Raw genomic sequence first — 14,174 nt, 5'->3', positions numbered from 1 at the left:
ATGTTTAATTTTCTTCAAATTGAGTTCTCATCTAAGATTACATGAATGTATGAGCTCAGGGCTTTTTGCGCATGCAGTCAGTGATGTAAACATTCTGCCAAAGCTGCCTTTGGAGTAACTTTGCACCACATGTAGGGAGGGAGGGAGGGAGGGGGGGAAGGGAAGACCTTTGTTCATCTCATGGGGGAAATTCAGTTTCAGCTGATATATAGCTCTGCTCAGATGCCATGGTCATGACGAGCATCTCTCACCAGGAGGTGAAACAGTGACCTGATTACCAGACAGCCTCTCTGGAGTCTCTACCCATTCAGCTATGGCCACCCAGCTAGAGGGAAGAGCTCTGCAGCGTGTCTGTGAGCAGGTGATACTGAATTCAAGCCCTCTCTCTCCTCCACTAGGCTGCCCCTCACTAACTCAGCCTTCTGAGACACAATGATAAACTACGAAACACCAGCCAAGAGTCCTGAGTGACAACACGGCTAATAACTACTCCTGTCTGTCATTTACTATGAAAGTCTAAACTTTGTGAACTCTCTGAACCTCCCTGATTAACTCTGGGAATTGGTTGGTGAGATTCCACAGTAATTGTTCTGTATTTGTATTGTATACATACAGACCACAGTGGTCAGTGTACAATATAAATGTTCACTGTTTTATACTATTCTACCACAGAATAGTATCTTATCTTATCTTATCTCATGACTAATCAACAATGACAGTGATTAGGTTGAACCATTTCCCACATGCAGCGGTCCAGAATATATACGGCACAACAGAAAAAAGAGAGCCTAGTCATACTGAACATGCATCGTGTAATTGAGCAGCAGTATGCACAGGATTGTCTGGCGATGTTCTTTGAACTCACTGATCAAATCAGTCACAATAAAGGGCACAGACAGAGCTGATGACGCAGGACTGTTATTTAACATGACATGTAGGGAACAGACATTTCAAGCCATTTGTTAATATGGCATGTTTGCATGAGAGAAAAGAGAGCGTGTGTGTGTGTGTGTGTGTGTGTGTGTGTGTGTGTGTGTGTGTGTGTGTGTGTGTGTGTGTGTGTGTGTGCGTGCGTGTTGCAAAGTATATTGTTACAGCACGAGCGTCATCGCAATGACTCACTTAATCTAAACGTCTTCTGGAGGACATTACACACTATTATTGTATAGTTCCAATTCTGATTGGTCAATGATGGATATCTGCCGTCTGTTCCAAATAACAGTCTGCTGCTCTGCCTCTGTTTACGTTGCTATGGAAGCAGAAACTTGCGAGTGATTATCTTCAGGAGTGCTCTGCCCACGGCAATCCATTTACTTTTACGAAGAATATTAAATTTGACACGTTAATAACACGTTTAATTTGTGATCTCACAGAGAAATATTTCACTACCCCAACGATAAAGTGTACTTACGTACTCCTCTTCGTCCCCAGGCTATGGGAAACAAGGCTTCAATGGGCGCTCTCCACATTGCATCCGATCCCTGGCAGCATGTTGCGCCTCTCCCCATGACAGATGCATCTGTTCCAGCTTGTGTGTCACAGTGGTTTTGGGTTATCTCTTGCCTGGTATAGTGTCCATCTTAAGGCCACCTTCGTGATGTGGTCCTGCTCCATCCTCAGCACATGTCCTCCCAGCCACCTCAAGCATCGGTGTGTATTAACCTTGGTGATGCTCCGGCTACCTGTTTGTTTGTAAAGTTCATTATTGGAGATTTTGTTAGGCCAAAAGATGTGGCGGAGGCATCTGTTGTGGAACACAACACACATCCATTTTCCTCACGTCTGTTTTGACTAAAGGATAACGTTTAATATCCGGTAACGTCGATGTCTCTGATTGGTACTGGAGCTCACATTACTAAGGAAATGTTTCTGCTCAGTTCCTATTAATCACTTAGATATTTTAGATTTTAGCAGTGAGCCCAGTGTCACTGATGTCATCGACTACAATTCCTATAATGCTTTGGTGCACTGCTCCTCCTTGTGGATAGGGGGAGGTCTGTCTTACTGAGACAACACGGCACGGAGGTGCGGCCCGGTCTCCTGCGGGAGGTTTGCACATGCTCAGTGTAAACAGGAACTGCGATGGAGTGTTCCAGCAGAGGTGATAGATAGAAAGCTCATAACTTGTGATGTAAATAATGAGATCCAGAACAGTTGAGAATTAAACAGCAGTCACCCTTCCCTTTTCAAATGTTTTATATCATCCACAGCACTTGAATGAACAGTATCCATGTTCCTTTGTCATTTCACAAAAATAAAAGTTTGACACATGTACTAAAGAACATGGAAAATCCACAAAAGAAAATATACAAAAACATTAACATTTAGTAAATGTACTTGTCCTTTATCTTTCAGTCTGTTATACACAACATTTTTTCCACAGTTATAAAATTGATATACTTTTTAAAATAAAAACAAAATAAACTTTGTACTATTCTCTTTTTTTTATATCCTTTTTATTATTTCAGTTCAGGGTCAGCAACTCTCATGCACCTCTAGCACCTCTGCTGGAACACTCCATCATCGCAGTTCCTGTTTACACTGCACATGTGCAAACCTCCCGCAGGAGCCCTGGCCACACCTCCGTGCTCTATCCTCTTTATTTGTCCTAGATGTAGTCCAGGAAGTAAGTGAGCCCAGTGTCCATGACATCAGAGACACTGGGCTCATTGTTAAAATCTAAAATATCTAAAACCACAGATTACACACACAAAAAACCCCAGGAAAGTGTTCTAAATCTTCTGAAGTTGAATTTTAACTACTTTAGATGAAGGAAGTCATGGCCATTATTATGCTAGCTAGAGTAATGAAAGTGGCTCAAAACCATTCACAGGCTCTTGGACCCGTGCCAACACATGCTACGCTGGTATTTATTTCTAATCTCCCACTTCAGTTCATTACACTTGAGTCACACTTGAACTAGTTGACATTCCGACATGTCTGCTCGCTGACCTGACCCTGCTTAACCCTCTAATGGAGGCTGATCCTAGAACCACATTAAACCTGCATGGTGTCCCTATTTTAGTATTTTATTATTATTTATAATGGCGGCTTGGCAAACGTCAAATGCCTCTTGAGGGAAAAGGGATGAATTCAAGTTATAAAACAGCTAGAGATTAAACAGCAGATTACAAACAGGCAATGCAACACCGAGACAAGATCAGCACACACACAGAATTATAAACAGCAGCAACAATCAAGAAAAATAAACACAAATAAACGGTCAACCATTAGTCTGACAGACAGCAACCTTTCTCTGCCACTATACACATGTCTCTGACTGATATGAGGCTTAGTGTAAGTGGTTAAATACAATCAATCCTCCAAAGCTCTTGCAACATCTATAGAATTTAGATGTAGTCGCGCACGCACGCACGCACGCACGCACGCACGCACGCACGCACGCACACACACACACACACACACACACACACACACACACACACACACACACACACACACACACACACACACACACACACACACACACACACACACACACACACACACACACACACACACACACACACACACACACACACACACACACACACACACACACACACACACACACACACACACACACACACACACACACACAGCTATTTGCACTATACAGGGTATCCGCATGGCATCATCATCATACCCGGAAGTTATGCGGGAACGTTTACTGAGTGGCAAAAAAACACTACTTTCTGGTCTTGACAGCCCATACATCCAAACAGAAAAGTCCTATATGATTGCATTAACGGTGTTAAACAACATTAAACTCACTTTGCCACTCACTTTGCCACTCGATTTGCCACTCACTTTATGCGTGAATGTATTATTCTGTATAGTTTTCTTTTTGGCTGCAGTATATAAACATACAGTAAATGTTACTTCAATAACCCAGAGCTGATTAAATCTTTTTTTTATTATTTGCTAAACAATGGCCATTCTTTTAATCAATGCATGTGAATATTAATGCTGGTTCCTGCACACATTTTTCATCATTTTATTTGGGTTTTTCCACACTTTATTACATATTACAACAATATAGTAACCAATTGTATTATGACTGTACACATGGTTTAGAGTAGACACTATTTACACAAGTCTAATATGTGATATGTGTAACTGTTTGAGTTGTGAGCTGTGCTCTGTCACCTCAATAAATAGTTAGAAAAATGTGTGAATGTACTGTATGTGCAACATTGATTTACAAAATTGATTTAGGCCTACTGTACAATATACCCTTCCCAGCAGTGGTTAACTAAAAAAGAACAGAATGTCAAGTCAGTGGGACTTGACATAGAATAATGCCCACCTATTTTCTTTCTTTGATGAGATAGACAAACTGCAATTGAAAACTCATCTGTTGTGCCATTTTATATTGATGCTACCCACAAGCTACACTGGGTTACAGGTAATGCATGCTATGCTACCATAGAGCCTAAGCCAGGTCAGGTGTTCTCAGCCTTTTTGTAACTCGATCGAGGCCCACGTGGATTACGTCAAGATGGTCAGGGCCCGCATAACGAAATAATTGTAGTAACTAAGCATGGGGAGCCAGATGTGGTCCATAGGGCAGGAGCATATCTCCTGTCTCTGTGGTGGTTTTTTCAGGTCTAAGGTATATTAATGACAAAATGTTGAAAATGAGTACATCCCCCCCCCCCCCCCCCCGGCCCTGGAAATAACGCACGCAGTATGTCACAAGGCTCCCAACCCAACCCTTTGATGCTCATTCAAATAATGAAATCTTACTTTAAATGTGTTGGTAAAAAGTAGGTCAACTTCGTTATACTTGCATAATGCATGGCTGCAAGACAAACTACTTTTCTCCAGGGCATTTAATTTGAATACTATATTTAGTATTTCAAAAGGCTTGTATGCGCTCAATCTTATTTCCAATTAGGTTTGTCCACATAGATTGAATTTCGGCTGTTTTCTATTTGTTTCCCGTACATTGGGGAAGAAGTCTGCAAAGCAACATTAAGATATGAATCGGTAATTTGTCTGTAAAGTAAAAATGTGTCAAACAAAGTAATCTACCTGATATATTTCAATTAATAATTTAAACCTTTGGCAGCCACTCCCAGTTGGCATTTGCTCTGAGGCCCACCAGTGGGCCACGGCACGGACCACCGGTTTAGAATGGCAGGCCTAGACTACCTACCCACACATTGCAAAAGTATTTAAGCTTTCAATGTTGTTGTTAAACATGCAGTGGTGTTGAACAGGCAAGATCTGTGCTCACTCACCTTCCCCCGTGATAAATAGAGAGATTGAGGTGAGATTGTTTGAGCCAAATAACCTTATGAAGACTTCCTCTGCTCTGCTTTCATGGGAGCTTTTCCAGCATTGGAAAGGAAGTACAGAATGTTAAGGAAGAACAAAAATGTCAAGTCAGAGGGACTCATGACAGGACAATATGTGTCATCAAATGTTTTGCCAAATGTTTGGCTGAATGTTCACGTACTATTCCACACCCAGGGTTCATGTGGGGTTCATGTTTTCTTTTGTTTCATTTTCCGGTGAAGGTGCAGGAGCTGTCCACGTGGACATCCTACATCCGTGGTTCCCAAAGTGGGGTCCGGGGACCCCCAGGGGTACCTGAGGGAGTTCCAGGGGGTCCCCAGCTAAATGACAGTTTGGAACCAAATGGACCCTTGTGGGTCTGTAACTAACGGGTCCATTTGGTTCCGTTTGTACACTCTCAGAGTTAACTGAACATTGATTTTACAATATAAATTGGGGCCTCAGAGTTAGAAATGCTATTAAATGGGGGTCCGTAGCATAATGCATGTTAAACTGGGGGTCCTTGAAATTAAACGGGTTGAGAATCACTGCTAGAGCCATAACAATCTTCTCTTATTCCCTGGCATATCTTTTCTAATGGGGGTCCACGGGCTGATTAGTGTCAGTTTGGGGGTCCTTGACATGAAAAAGTTTGGGAACCACTGTCCTACATAAAACGGATGCAGAATGAATGTGCGTTGAATGAATGAATACTGCGTTTACGACTATGACACATCGAAGGGACAATTTCCTACAATATGTTTATGATAAACACACAGATCTCATAAAAAATACATCTTTGCTAATAAATGTAAAATGGGGCATTTATACTGTTATAGCCAGTGGTGGAAAATGTACTCACAGATTTTACTTAAGTAAAAGTACCAATACTACAATATAGAAGTACTCCGTTACAAGTAAAAGTCCGGAATTGGAAGCAAGCACAGGTTCCGACTCACACTACACTTATGAAAGATGTTATGCACTATTTGCAATTGGAAAAGATAAAGTTTGAATTGAGAGGGAGTGAAGATAGATTTTACCAGACATGGCAACCCTTCATTGACTATTTCAATAGGTGCACGCTAACCCCTCCTACACAATAGATAACATAATCCAAAAAAAAAGAAAAAGGAACTGAGTGTTTTTTCTTATTTTTTTTCTCTCATTTAAAAAGAAAAATGTCGTGTTGGGAAAGTTTGAGAGCAAGAGTGTCTGTCCTGTTGTCTTTATTTTGTTTGTCTGTTCACATTTGTCACTGTTTAACAGTTTTTTGTTCTTTCTTGTTTATCACATTTATGTACCTTTTTTATAATTGTATTTGGAACATTTACACTACCTGTCGCTATTATTTTTTTCATTTTATGTCACTTAATTACTCATTATCTGTCAATGATATTCTGAAGTTGTCATAATACAAAATGCCTAATAAAAACAGTATTAAAAAAAAAAGAAAAAAGCCCGGAATTCAAAATGTAGCCTACTTGAGTAAAAGTACAAAAGTATTGACATCAAAATGTACTTAAAGTACGAAAAGTAAAAGTACTCAATTATGCAGAATGTCCCATTTCAAATCTAAAATAATCTTTTGAAAATGGCCGATCTACAAGCTCACAATGTGTCGCATCGCGACGCATTGTGAGCTTGCAGATCGGCTATATTCAAATGGCCGAAATGTATATAGGGCTGGAGTGGTTAATGTATGTTTTGTGATAATAACCAAAATCTACAAAGTAACTAAAGTTTTCAAATACATGTAGTGGAGTAAAAGTACAATATTTGCCACTGAAATGTATTGGAGTAGAAGTAAAAGTACTGGAAATTGAAAAGATTCAAGTAAATTACAAATACCTCTTCATTTTACGTACCTGAAGTACAGTACTTGAGTAAATGTACTTAGTTACTTTCCACCACTGGTTATAGCGTATTAGTGCCTTCATCCAAAGTGCCTTACAGTGTGCATTCACCCATTCACACACACCGACAGCAGTTAACTCACTGAAATCAATATACAATGATTAAGACAGATTCACCAAGACTTGATTCTTACCACACAACAAATGATACAGTATGTCTTGCTTAATTTAAGCCTTATAATCAACTCAGTGAGTCCTGTATTTACTGAAGAAGAACTATTGACCATATGCACACCGCGTCCATCTTGCCAGCAAGGTGGAAACTAGGTTCAATTTCCCATTGACAGCCCATATATCCAAACAGAAAACTCCCATCTTATTGTATTAAACAATGTCAAACTCACCATCATTGCAGCTGTACGAAAAGCTAGAATTATGCTCTTTCAATCTGCAAAGTGTTTGTTTCATAAAAATCCACCGTAGACATGTGATGAGCAGCATGAGCTACTTCCTGAAACGAAATTCCTTGCAGCTGATGTGCCCTGCGTACCACCTGTTGAATTTACACATAATGCAGGAGGCAGCAGCAGGTTGCTTTACTGTTAATGGGCGCTTCCAAACTCTGAGTAGAAAAGTAGAAAAATAATCATCTGCAAGGAACACTTTGCAGATTGAAAAATAATTCAAGCTTTCCCTATAGCCGGGGAGCCACAGGCCCAAAAGCTCAAGGAATAGAGATTAACCTGTGATGTCATGACATACTTTTTATTTGTGTTTTTTCTATTCACTTGGTCATTAAGGTCCACAGAATGAGAGTTGAAAATGAAAAGTAATGGACATTTTTGTATACCACACCATAGACAAACAATATAAGGACAAACATTCCAAATGTCATCATACTTTAAGTAGCATGCTTTACTAGGCTACTACAGATGCAATGTTGGTGAGTTGTTTAATACAATTAGAGTACTTTTCTGTTTGGATGAATGGGCCGTCAATGGGAAATTGCAACTAGTTACCACCTTGCTGGCAAGATGGACGCGGTGTGCATTATGGTCAATTATGGTTAACAAGACAGGATTTATTCAGTCATGCAGACTGCGGGCTGACATGCTGGGACATTTTTACTCTATTGTAACTTTTCAAACAATCAGCTGACTGTTGTTTGCAAGTGTGTGCATGCGTGCGTGCATGAGCGAGTATATTTACTATTTTATGGAATTATTGATGATGATGATGATGATGACAGGGCTTTGATTGATATGAGCCAATCGATCTGATGCTGTCTTAAACATCTAGCTAGCCAACTGAATGTACTAAATAAACAGGTAGTACACCTGTTCCTGACGTTTATTTATAATGTGTAATGTGACATCTATGAATGAATGTCTTTATGTGAGTTTATACAATGAACTATTTATAACACAAGTGAAGTCTACCACTTTGACAACTGTATATTTAGAGTAACATTCCATTTTTGAGCAACATAACCCGGCTAATGAAAACGTTCTCTGCTTTCATGGGAGGTCTCCCAGCCAGTGGCATACAGTAAGACAAGGAAGAACAAGAATGTCAGTAGGACCGGTGACTTAGCCTGGGTACCAGCCGGATTTGCTGCGTTCCGCGGATCTGAAATCTGAAAATGTCACTTCAAGAAGTGACATTTTCAGATCCGTGGAACACAGCAAAACAGGCTGGAACCCAGGCTACCGATGACTCATCAGTTTTGCAGCGTGTGTGTGTGTGTGTGCCGACCGCATAATTTATTTTATCTTTGCACATACATGTATGAGCATGTTGTGAAAAAAATCTCTTGAATCTTGAAATACGCACACTAACTCAGAGTAATCTAGTAAGAGTTTGGCGACACGCTTTGATCTCGCCGCAAAGCGGGTGCATATGGGCTATAGTTCCAAACATTGGAACTATCCCATTGAGATAGAATGAGCACTTCCACATTCCATTGTTACAATGGGAGTCAACGCTATAGTGTCGCCACTCTCTTACTAGATTACTCTGCACTAACTAACACAAGAAACGTTACACAGCTCCATCAGTGCTGGCTCCTAGGAAAGGTGACTCTCTAAGACAGGGGTGCCCACACATTTATGACGTGAGATCTACTTTCAAAATGACCAGCTCAACAAGATCTACCCACTGAAAAAATAAGTGTACCATTGCTGAAAATAGTTTAAATATATAATGTACCTTTGGAATAGGGAGAAATTATGACAGGCAGTTTCTGCTGTCAAATATGTCCCCCCCGTATTTAACTTAAACGCCCAATGCATTCTCAATGGCAATAGCACAAACTTTGGCATGCTACTAGTCCTACATACTTACACCTAGAAACCCCATTCAAACCTATTTAGGTTCATCTTACGGTGGATATGTTTGCCTGAAAATAAATCTTCATAAATGTTTCATAGTTTTAGAAATATAGTGCTTTCAAATTTGAGAAATTCACAATGGGGCTCAATGGCAGATATTGGCACGTCAAAAAAGCACTTTCACCTAGAAACTCCATTCACACTGTGGAGAACCATGCTGGAACTTTTTACTTTGAAATGATTTGTAGTTTCGGAGTTATTTAACTTAAACGCCCAAAGACATCCCATTATGTCCCATTATGACATCCCATTATCTGTCCATCTCCACGACTCCACCGGCGGTGTGTGCGCGGTTTGCGCGCGCGCGCGCGCGCAAAAGGCACACACACACACACACACACACACACACACACACACACACACACACACACACAGATGGTAACCGCAAGGTTGCCAGTTCGAACCCGGGCTCCCCCAGAGTTAGTGTCGAAGTGTCCTTGAGCAAGACGCTGAACCGCTAATTGCTCCTGATGTGCTGGTTGGTGCCTTGCATGGTTTCCGCCGCCATCGGTGTACAGTATGAATGTGTGTTTGAATGGGTGAAGGTGAATGTAATGCACAATCTATGTAAAGTGCCTTGGATAAAGGCGCTATATAAATGCACCATTTACCATTTACACACACACAAGACATCCGTACCATCACCCATTAATCTCTCCATCTCCACCCCCTCTGTCTTAAACATGTGCCCTATTTTACACACACACACACACACACACACACACACACACACACACACACACACACACACACACACACACACACACACACACACACACACACACACACACACACACACACACACACACACACACACACACAGATCTAATAAAAAAAAGGCCTGCTAGGACCATGAAGTCTTAAGAACATATTCTTATGGTATGTGTTTTATTGCCTCTCTCTCTCCCACCTCCTCCCCCCCCCCCCCCCCCCCTCTCTCTCTCCCAGGATGACATCACTGCAGAGTGTTCTGTGGCACATTGGAGGCATTCCAGCACTGAGCCTCATAGGCAGAGATCACATGGTCCTACACCTACAGTAACTAACACAGTGGTGGAAAAGGTACTCACACTTTGTACTTAAGTAAAAGTATCAATACTAAAGTGTAGAAGTACTCTGCTACAAGTAAACGTCCGGAATTCTACATTTACTTGAGTAAAAGTAGCCAAGTATTGGTATAAAAATGTACTTAAAGTACCAAAAGTAAAAGTACACATTATGCAGAATGTCTCATTTAAGGTTTTCAAATGTTTCAAATATTTTGAAAATAGCAGATCTACAAGCTCACAATGCGTCGCGATGCGACGCATTGTGAGCTTGTATATCTGCTATTTTCAAATGGTCGAAATGTATATAGGGCTGGTGTAGTTACTGTATGTTTTGCAATAATAATCCACATTTACAAAGTAACTACTGTAGTAACTAAAGCTGTCAAATAATTGTAGTGGAGTAAAAGTAAAATATTTGGATCTGAGATATTAGTGGACTAAAAGTACAGTACTTTCCACCACTACACAAGCCCTTGTTCAGCAAGATCAATCTTTACAACCACGTAACATTACTGTATGTTAATTTATAGTATATCTTAAGAGTCACCAGCTGCTTTCAAATAAAACACTTTAATGTTTAACATATTTAAGATCTATAGGTCAGGATAACATACAGTACTTCTGATGTAATGTCACTTAAATCAAACTGTGTGCATAGTTGGTACGTGAACAGATAAATTAGGACCTGCATGAAGCAGGCCTTGGAACATGACTTCTGATTGATTAAATCTCTGTTTCTCAACACATAAAATTTTACAGGTGGTCCATGGGTAAATGTTTTAACATTTGAAAGAGATTATACTTGGCCTTGTTAAAAGTATTTCAATATTTCAGTCCATCAAATTTAAGAACATTTTTTAACCAATGTTTTTTGTAAGAAAAAGCTTGAATTTGCATAAGTGCAATGAAAATAGCTGATCTCACAGTGCACAACACGTGGGCAGTTGTGGGCATGTAGTTAATTTATTTTCAGTGTGGACACTGGCATGCATCCAACTAAGTATAGCCTAAATCTGGTATTAAGATCAAAACTAAAACACTTAAATAGAAATGAGTGTTGTATGTCTTAATGTATCTCGTTGTGGGGAGATATGGGTTTGGGTGGTCCTTTGGGAGTGTTCAAAATATGCTGGTGGTCCAGAGACCACAGTTTACAGATTGTTCTTGTACAGTTCCAAGGAAAGTGAAAGTGGGAACAGGAGAACTGCCTCACCCTCCTGTAATCTACTGACATCTAGTGGCCATATATGGACACTACAAACATGCTATTATCTTGTCAGATTAAATGCAGAAAAATAATTCATAGCAACTGAATCAGAATCAGAATCAATCTTTATTGTCACATCACATTACAAGTAAGGTGGGTGAAAAACTTGGTTGTGCAGGCTCATATTGCAGTTTAAGGTAGATAGAGAAGAACATAAAGTGCATGACATAACAAAGTGAGTGCAAAATAAATAAAAGTTTGTCATGGGTGCATGTGTGTACGACTAGGCTATAAAAAAAGAGTCCCTATTTGAGCATGAATCAGTTCAGTTCAGTGCGACAAAACTTAGCTCTTGTTCAGCAGTCTGATTGCTGACAAGTAAAAGCTGTTCAAGAGTCTGGTAGTACAGCTCCCGATGCTCCTGAATCGCTTGCCTGGCCGTGGGTGCGGCAGCGGCTTGAACAGGCTGTGGCTGGGGTGGTGAATGTCCCTGATGATACTTTCCGCTTTAGCCACGCAGCGTTTCTCATGTATTTCCTGGAGGGGGACGCTCCCCCAGTCCCCCCCCACGATGCGCTGTGCTGTTCGCACCACTCTCTGCAGTGATCTGCATTCCGCAGCGGTGCAGTTTCCAAACCACGCGGTGCTGCCACTTGTCAGGACACTCTCTATGGTGCTGCTGTAGAACGCTCTGAGGATGCGTGGGCTCACTCTGAACTTCTTCAGGCGGCGGAGGCAATAAAGTCTCTGTTGGGCTTTTTTCACCACTGTTTTGGTGTGTGTGGCCCACTTCAGGTCCTTGGAGATGTGTATCCCCAAGAATTTAAAGTCAGTGACCTGTTCCACTGCAACGCCGTCGATGAAGATGGGTGCGTGCTCTCTCTCCTGTTTCCTAAAATCCACGACCAGCTCTTTGGTCTTACTGACGTTGAGAGCGAGGTTGTTTTCCTGACACCACTGTGTCAGTGTGTCAACCTCAGCTCTGTAGGCCGTCTCGTCATCGTTTTCAATGAGGCCCATCACTGTAGTATCATCTGCGTACTTAATGATGACGTTAGAGCTGTGTGTGGTCGTACAGTCTGAAAGGGGAAGAGTGAGATAGAACACTCCAAGCATGTATTCGCTCTCTTTTTCCATAGAAACAAACAAGGAAGTAATACAAACAACAACTAAAGGCCATCTTACTAGAGGTTATTCTAGAAGTCTCTCTTCTGCTTTTGAATGCCAATTTCGAGAGTATAGCTAAAACCAAAAATACATATAGGATGCCATGAAACCTAGAGTCATCTTAACACCCACTCTGACTAACCTTTACACTTACTCTGTAACAGAGCACCAGAGTTGCACCTTAATCACCCTTCTTCTTCCAAAAAGATTATTGACATTTTCTTTGCCAATTAGTTTGATGCGTTCTTTCTTGCCAGCATGGTAACACTATAATTGTGTATTTAACACTCACTCCCTCATTCTGTTTTGTCTGCATTCTGCATTTAACTCAAATGTTAAATGTTAATGTTTCAACCTGGTGTCCCTTTTGATAGCATGTCATTATAAAAGATTTTCAAAGGACTCTCCACTTCTCTGTGTGGTCATTCCTATGTTCCTGGTTCTGCCTTTAGGGTTATGGTTTATGGTGGTGGAGCCTGGGAACATACTGCAACCTGCTGTAACAGCTAGGTTTGGTAGGGGTGGGTAGCACTCAGCTAAGAATGAATTTAGCTGAGTTGTTATTTAGATTTTGGTCCCTTTGTTTTTCTGGAGCCTTGTGTGGGGGATGAAGGGAGGCTATATTGTCATGTGTTTTCATGTTTAATAATTCAGAAAACAGAACATAAACTTAGGCCAAAAAAAAGACATTTGCCTTTTTGTTTCTTTACTTTTGTAGTTTTGCTCTTAGCTCACCTGAGAAGAGAGCTGTCTCATGTACTCATGTTGTGACAGGGATTAACTGTCTACCTTATCTTATTTTGAAGCAGTGTGTGTGTTGGCTCAGAGGAAGGGATGTTGTCAGAACATGAGAATGAGAAAGTAGCCTACACCTGTTTGTGGTTGCCTTGTAAAGTAACTAAGCACACATTAAATGTAGTAGTAGCCTACCGTACATACTACTAGGCCTACCTAATTTTGAGTTGTTTTAACTTTACTTGAGTAGGCTACTTCAATTTCTCGATACTTCTGAAGCCAACCCTGCAGAAGTCTCTAGATGCGTGCTACACCAGAATGCTGCATGCAGTTCTTAACATCAGCAAGAGTACACATGTTCTGTATGTTGGAATGCCAAGAATGAGCCAGAAAATACCAGCCAGGAGAATGAGACTAGCAGGGCACTGCCATAGGCACCATGAGCTGCCAGCCAGTAAACTATAGTGCTGTTGGAACCAACACACAG

At 40.9% G+C, this 14,174-nt stretch overlaps 1 protein-coding gene across 1 annotated transcript in view; it reads right to left on the bottom strand.

Annotated features, from left to right (window-relative positions):
* adrb2a (adrenoceptor beta 2, surface a) overlaps positions 1–14,174 on the bottom strand; it is a 237,335-nt gene that overhangs the window by 94,047 nt on the left and 129,114 nt on the right. The gene's annotated exons all lie outside the window — the stretch shown is intronic.

Source organism: Electrona antarctica, assembly GCF_951216825.1.
Source record: "Electrona antarctica genome assembly, chromosome: 1".
Classification (NCBI taxonomy): Eukaryota; Metazoa; Chordata; class Actinopteri; order Myctophiformes; family Myctophidae; genus Electrona; species Electrona antarctica.
Note: the sequence above shows the minus strand (reverse complement) of the source record. Positions and strands in the feature narration are given on the sequence as shown.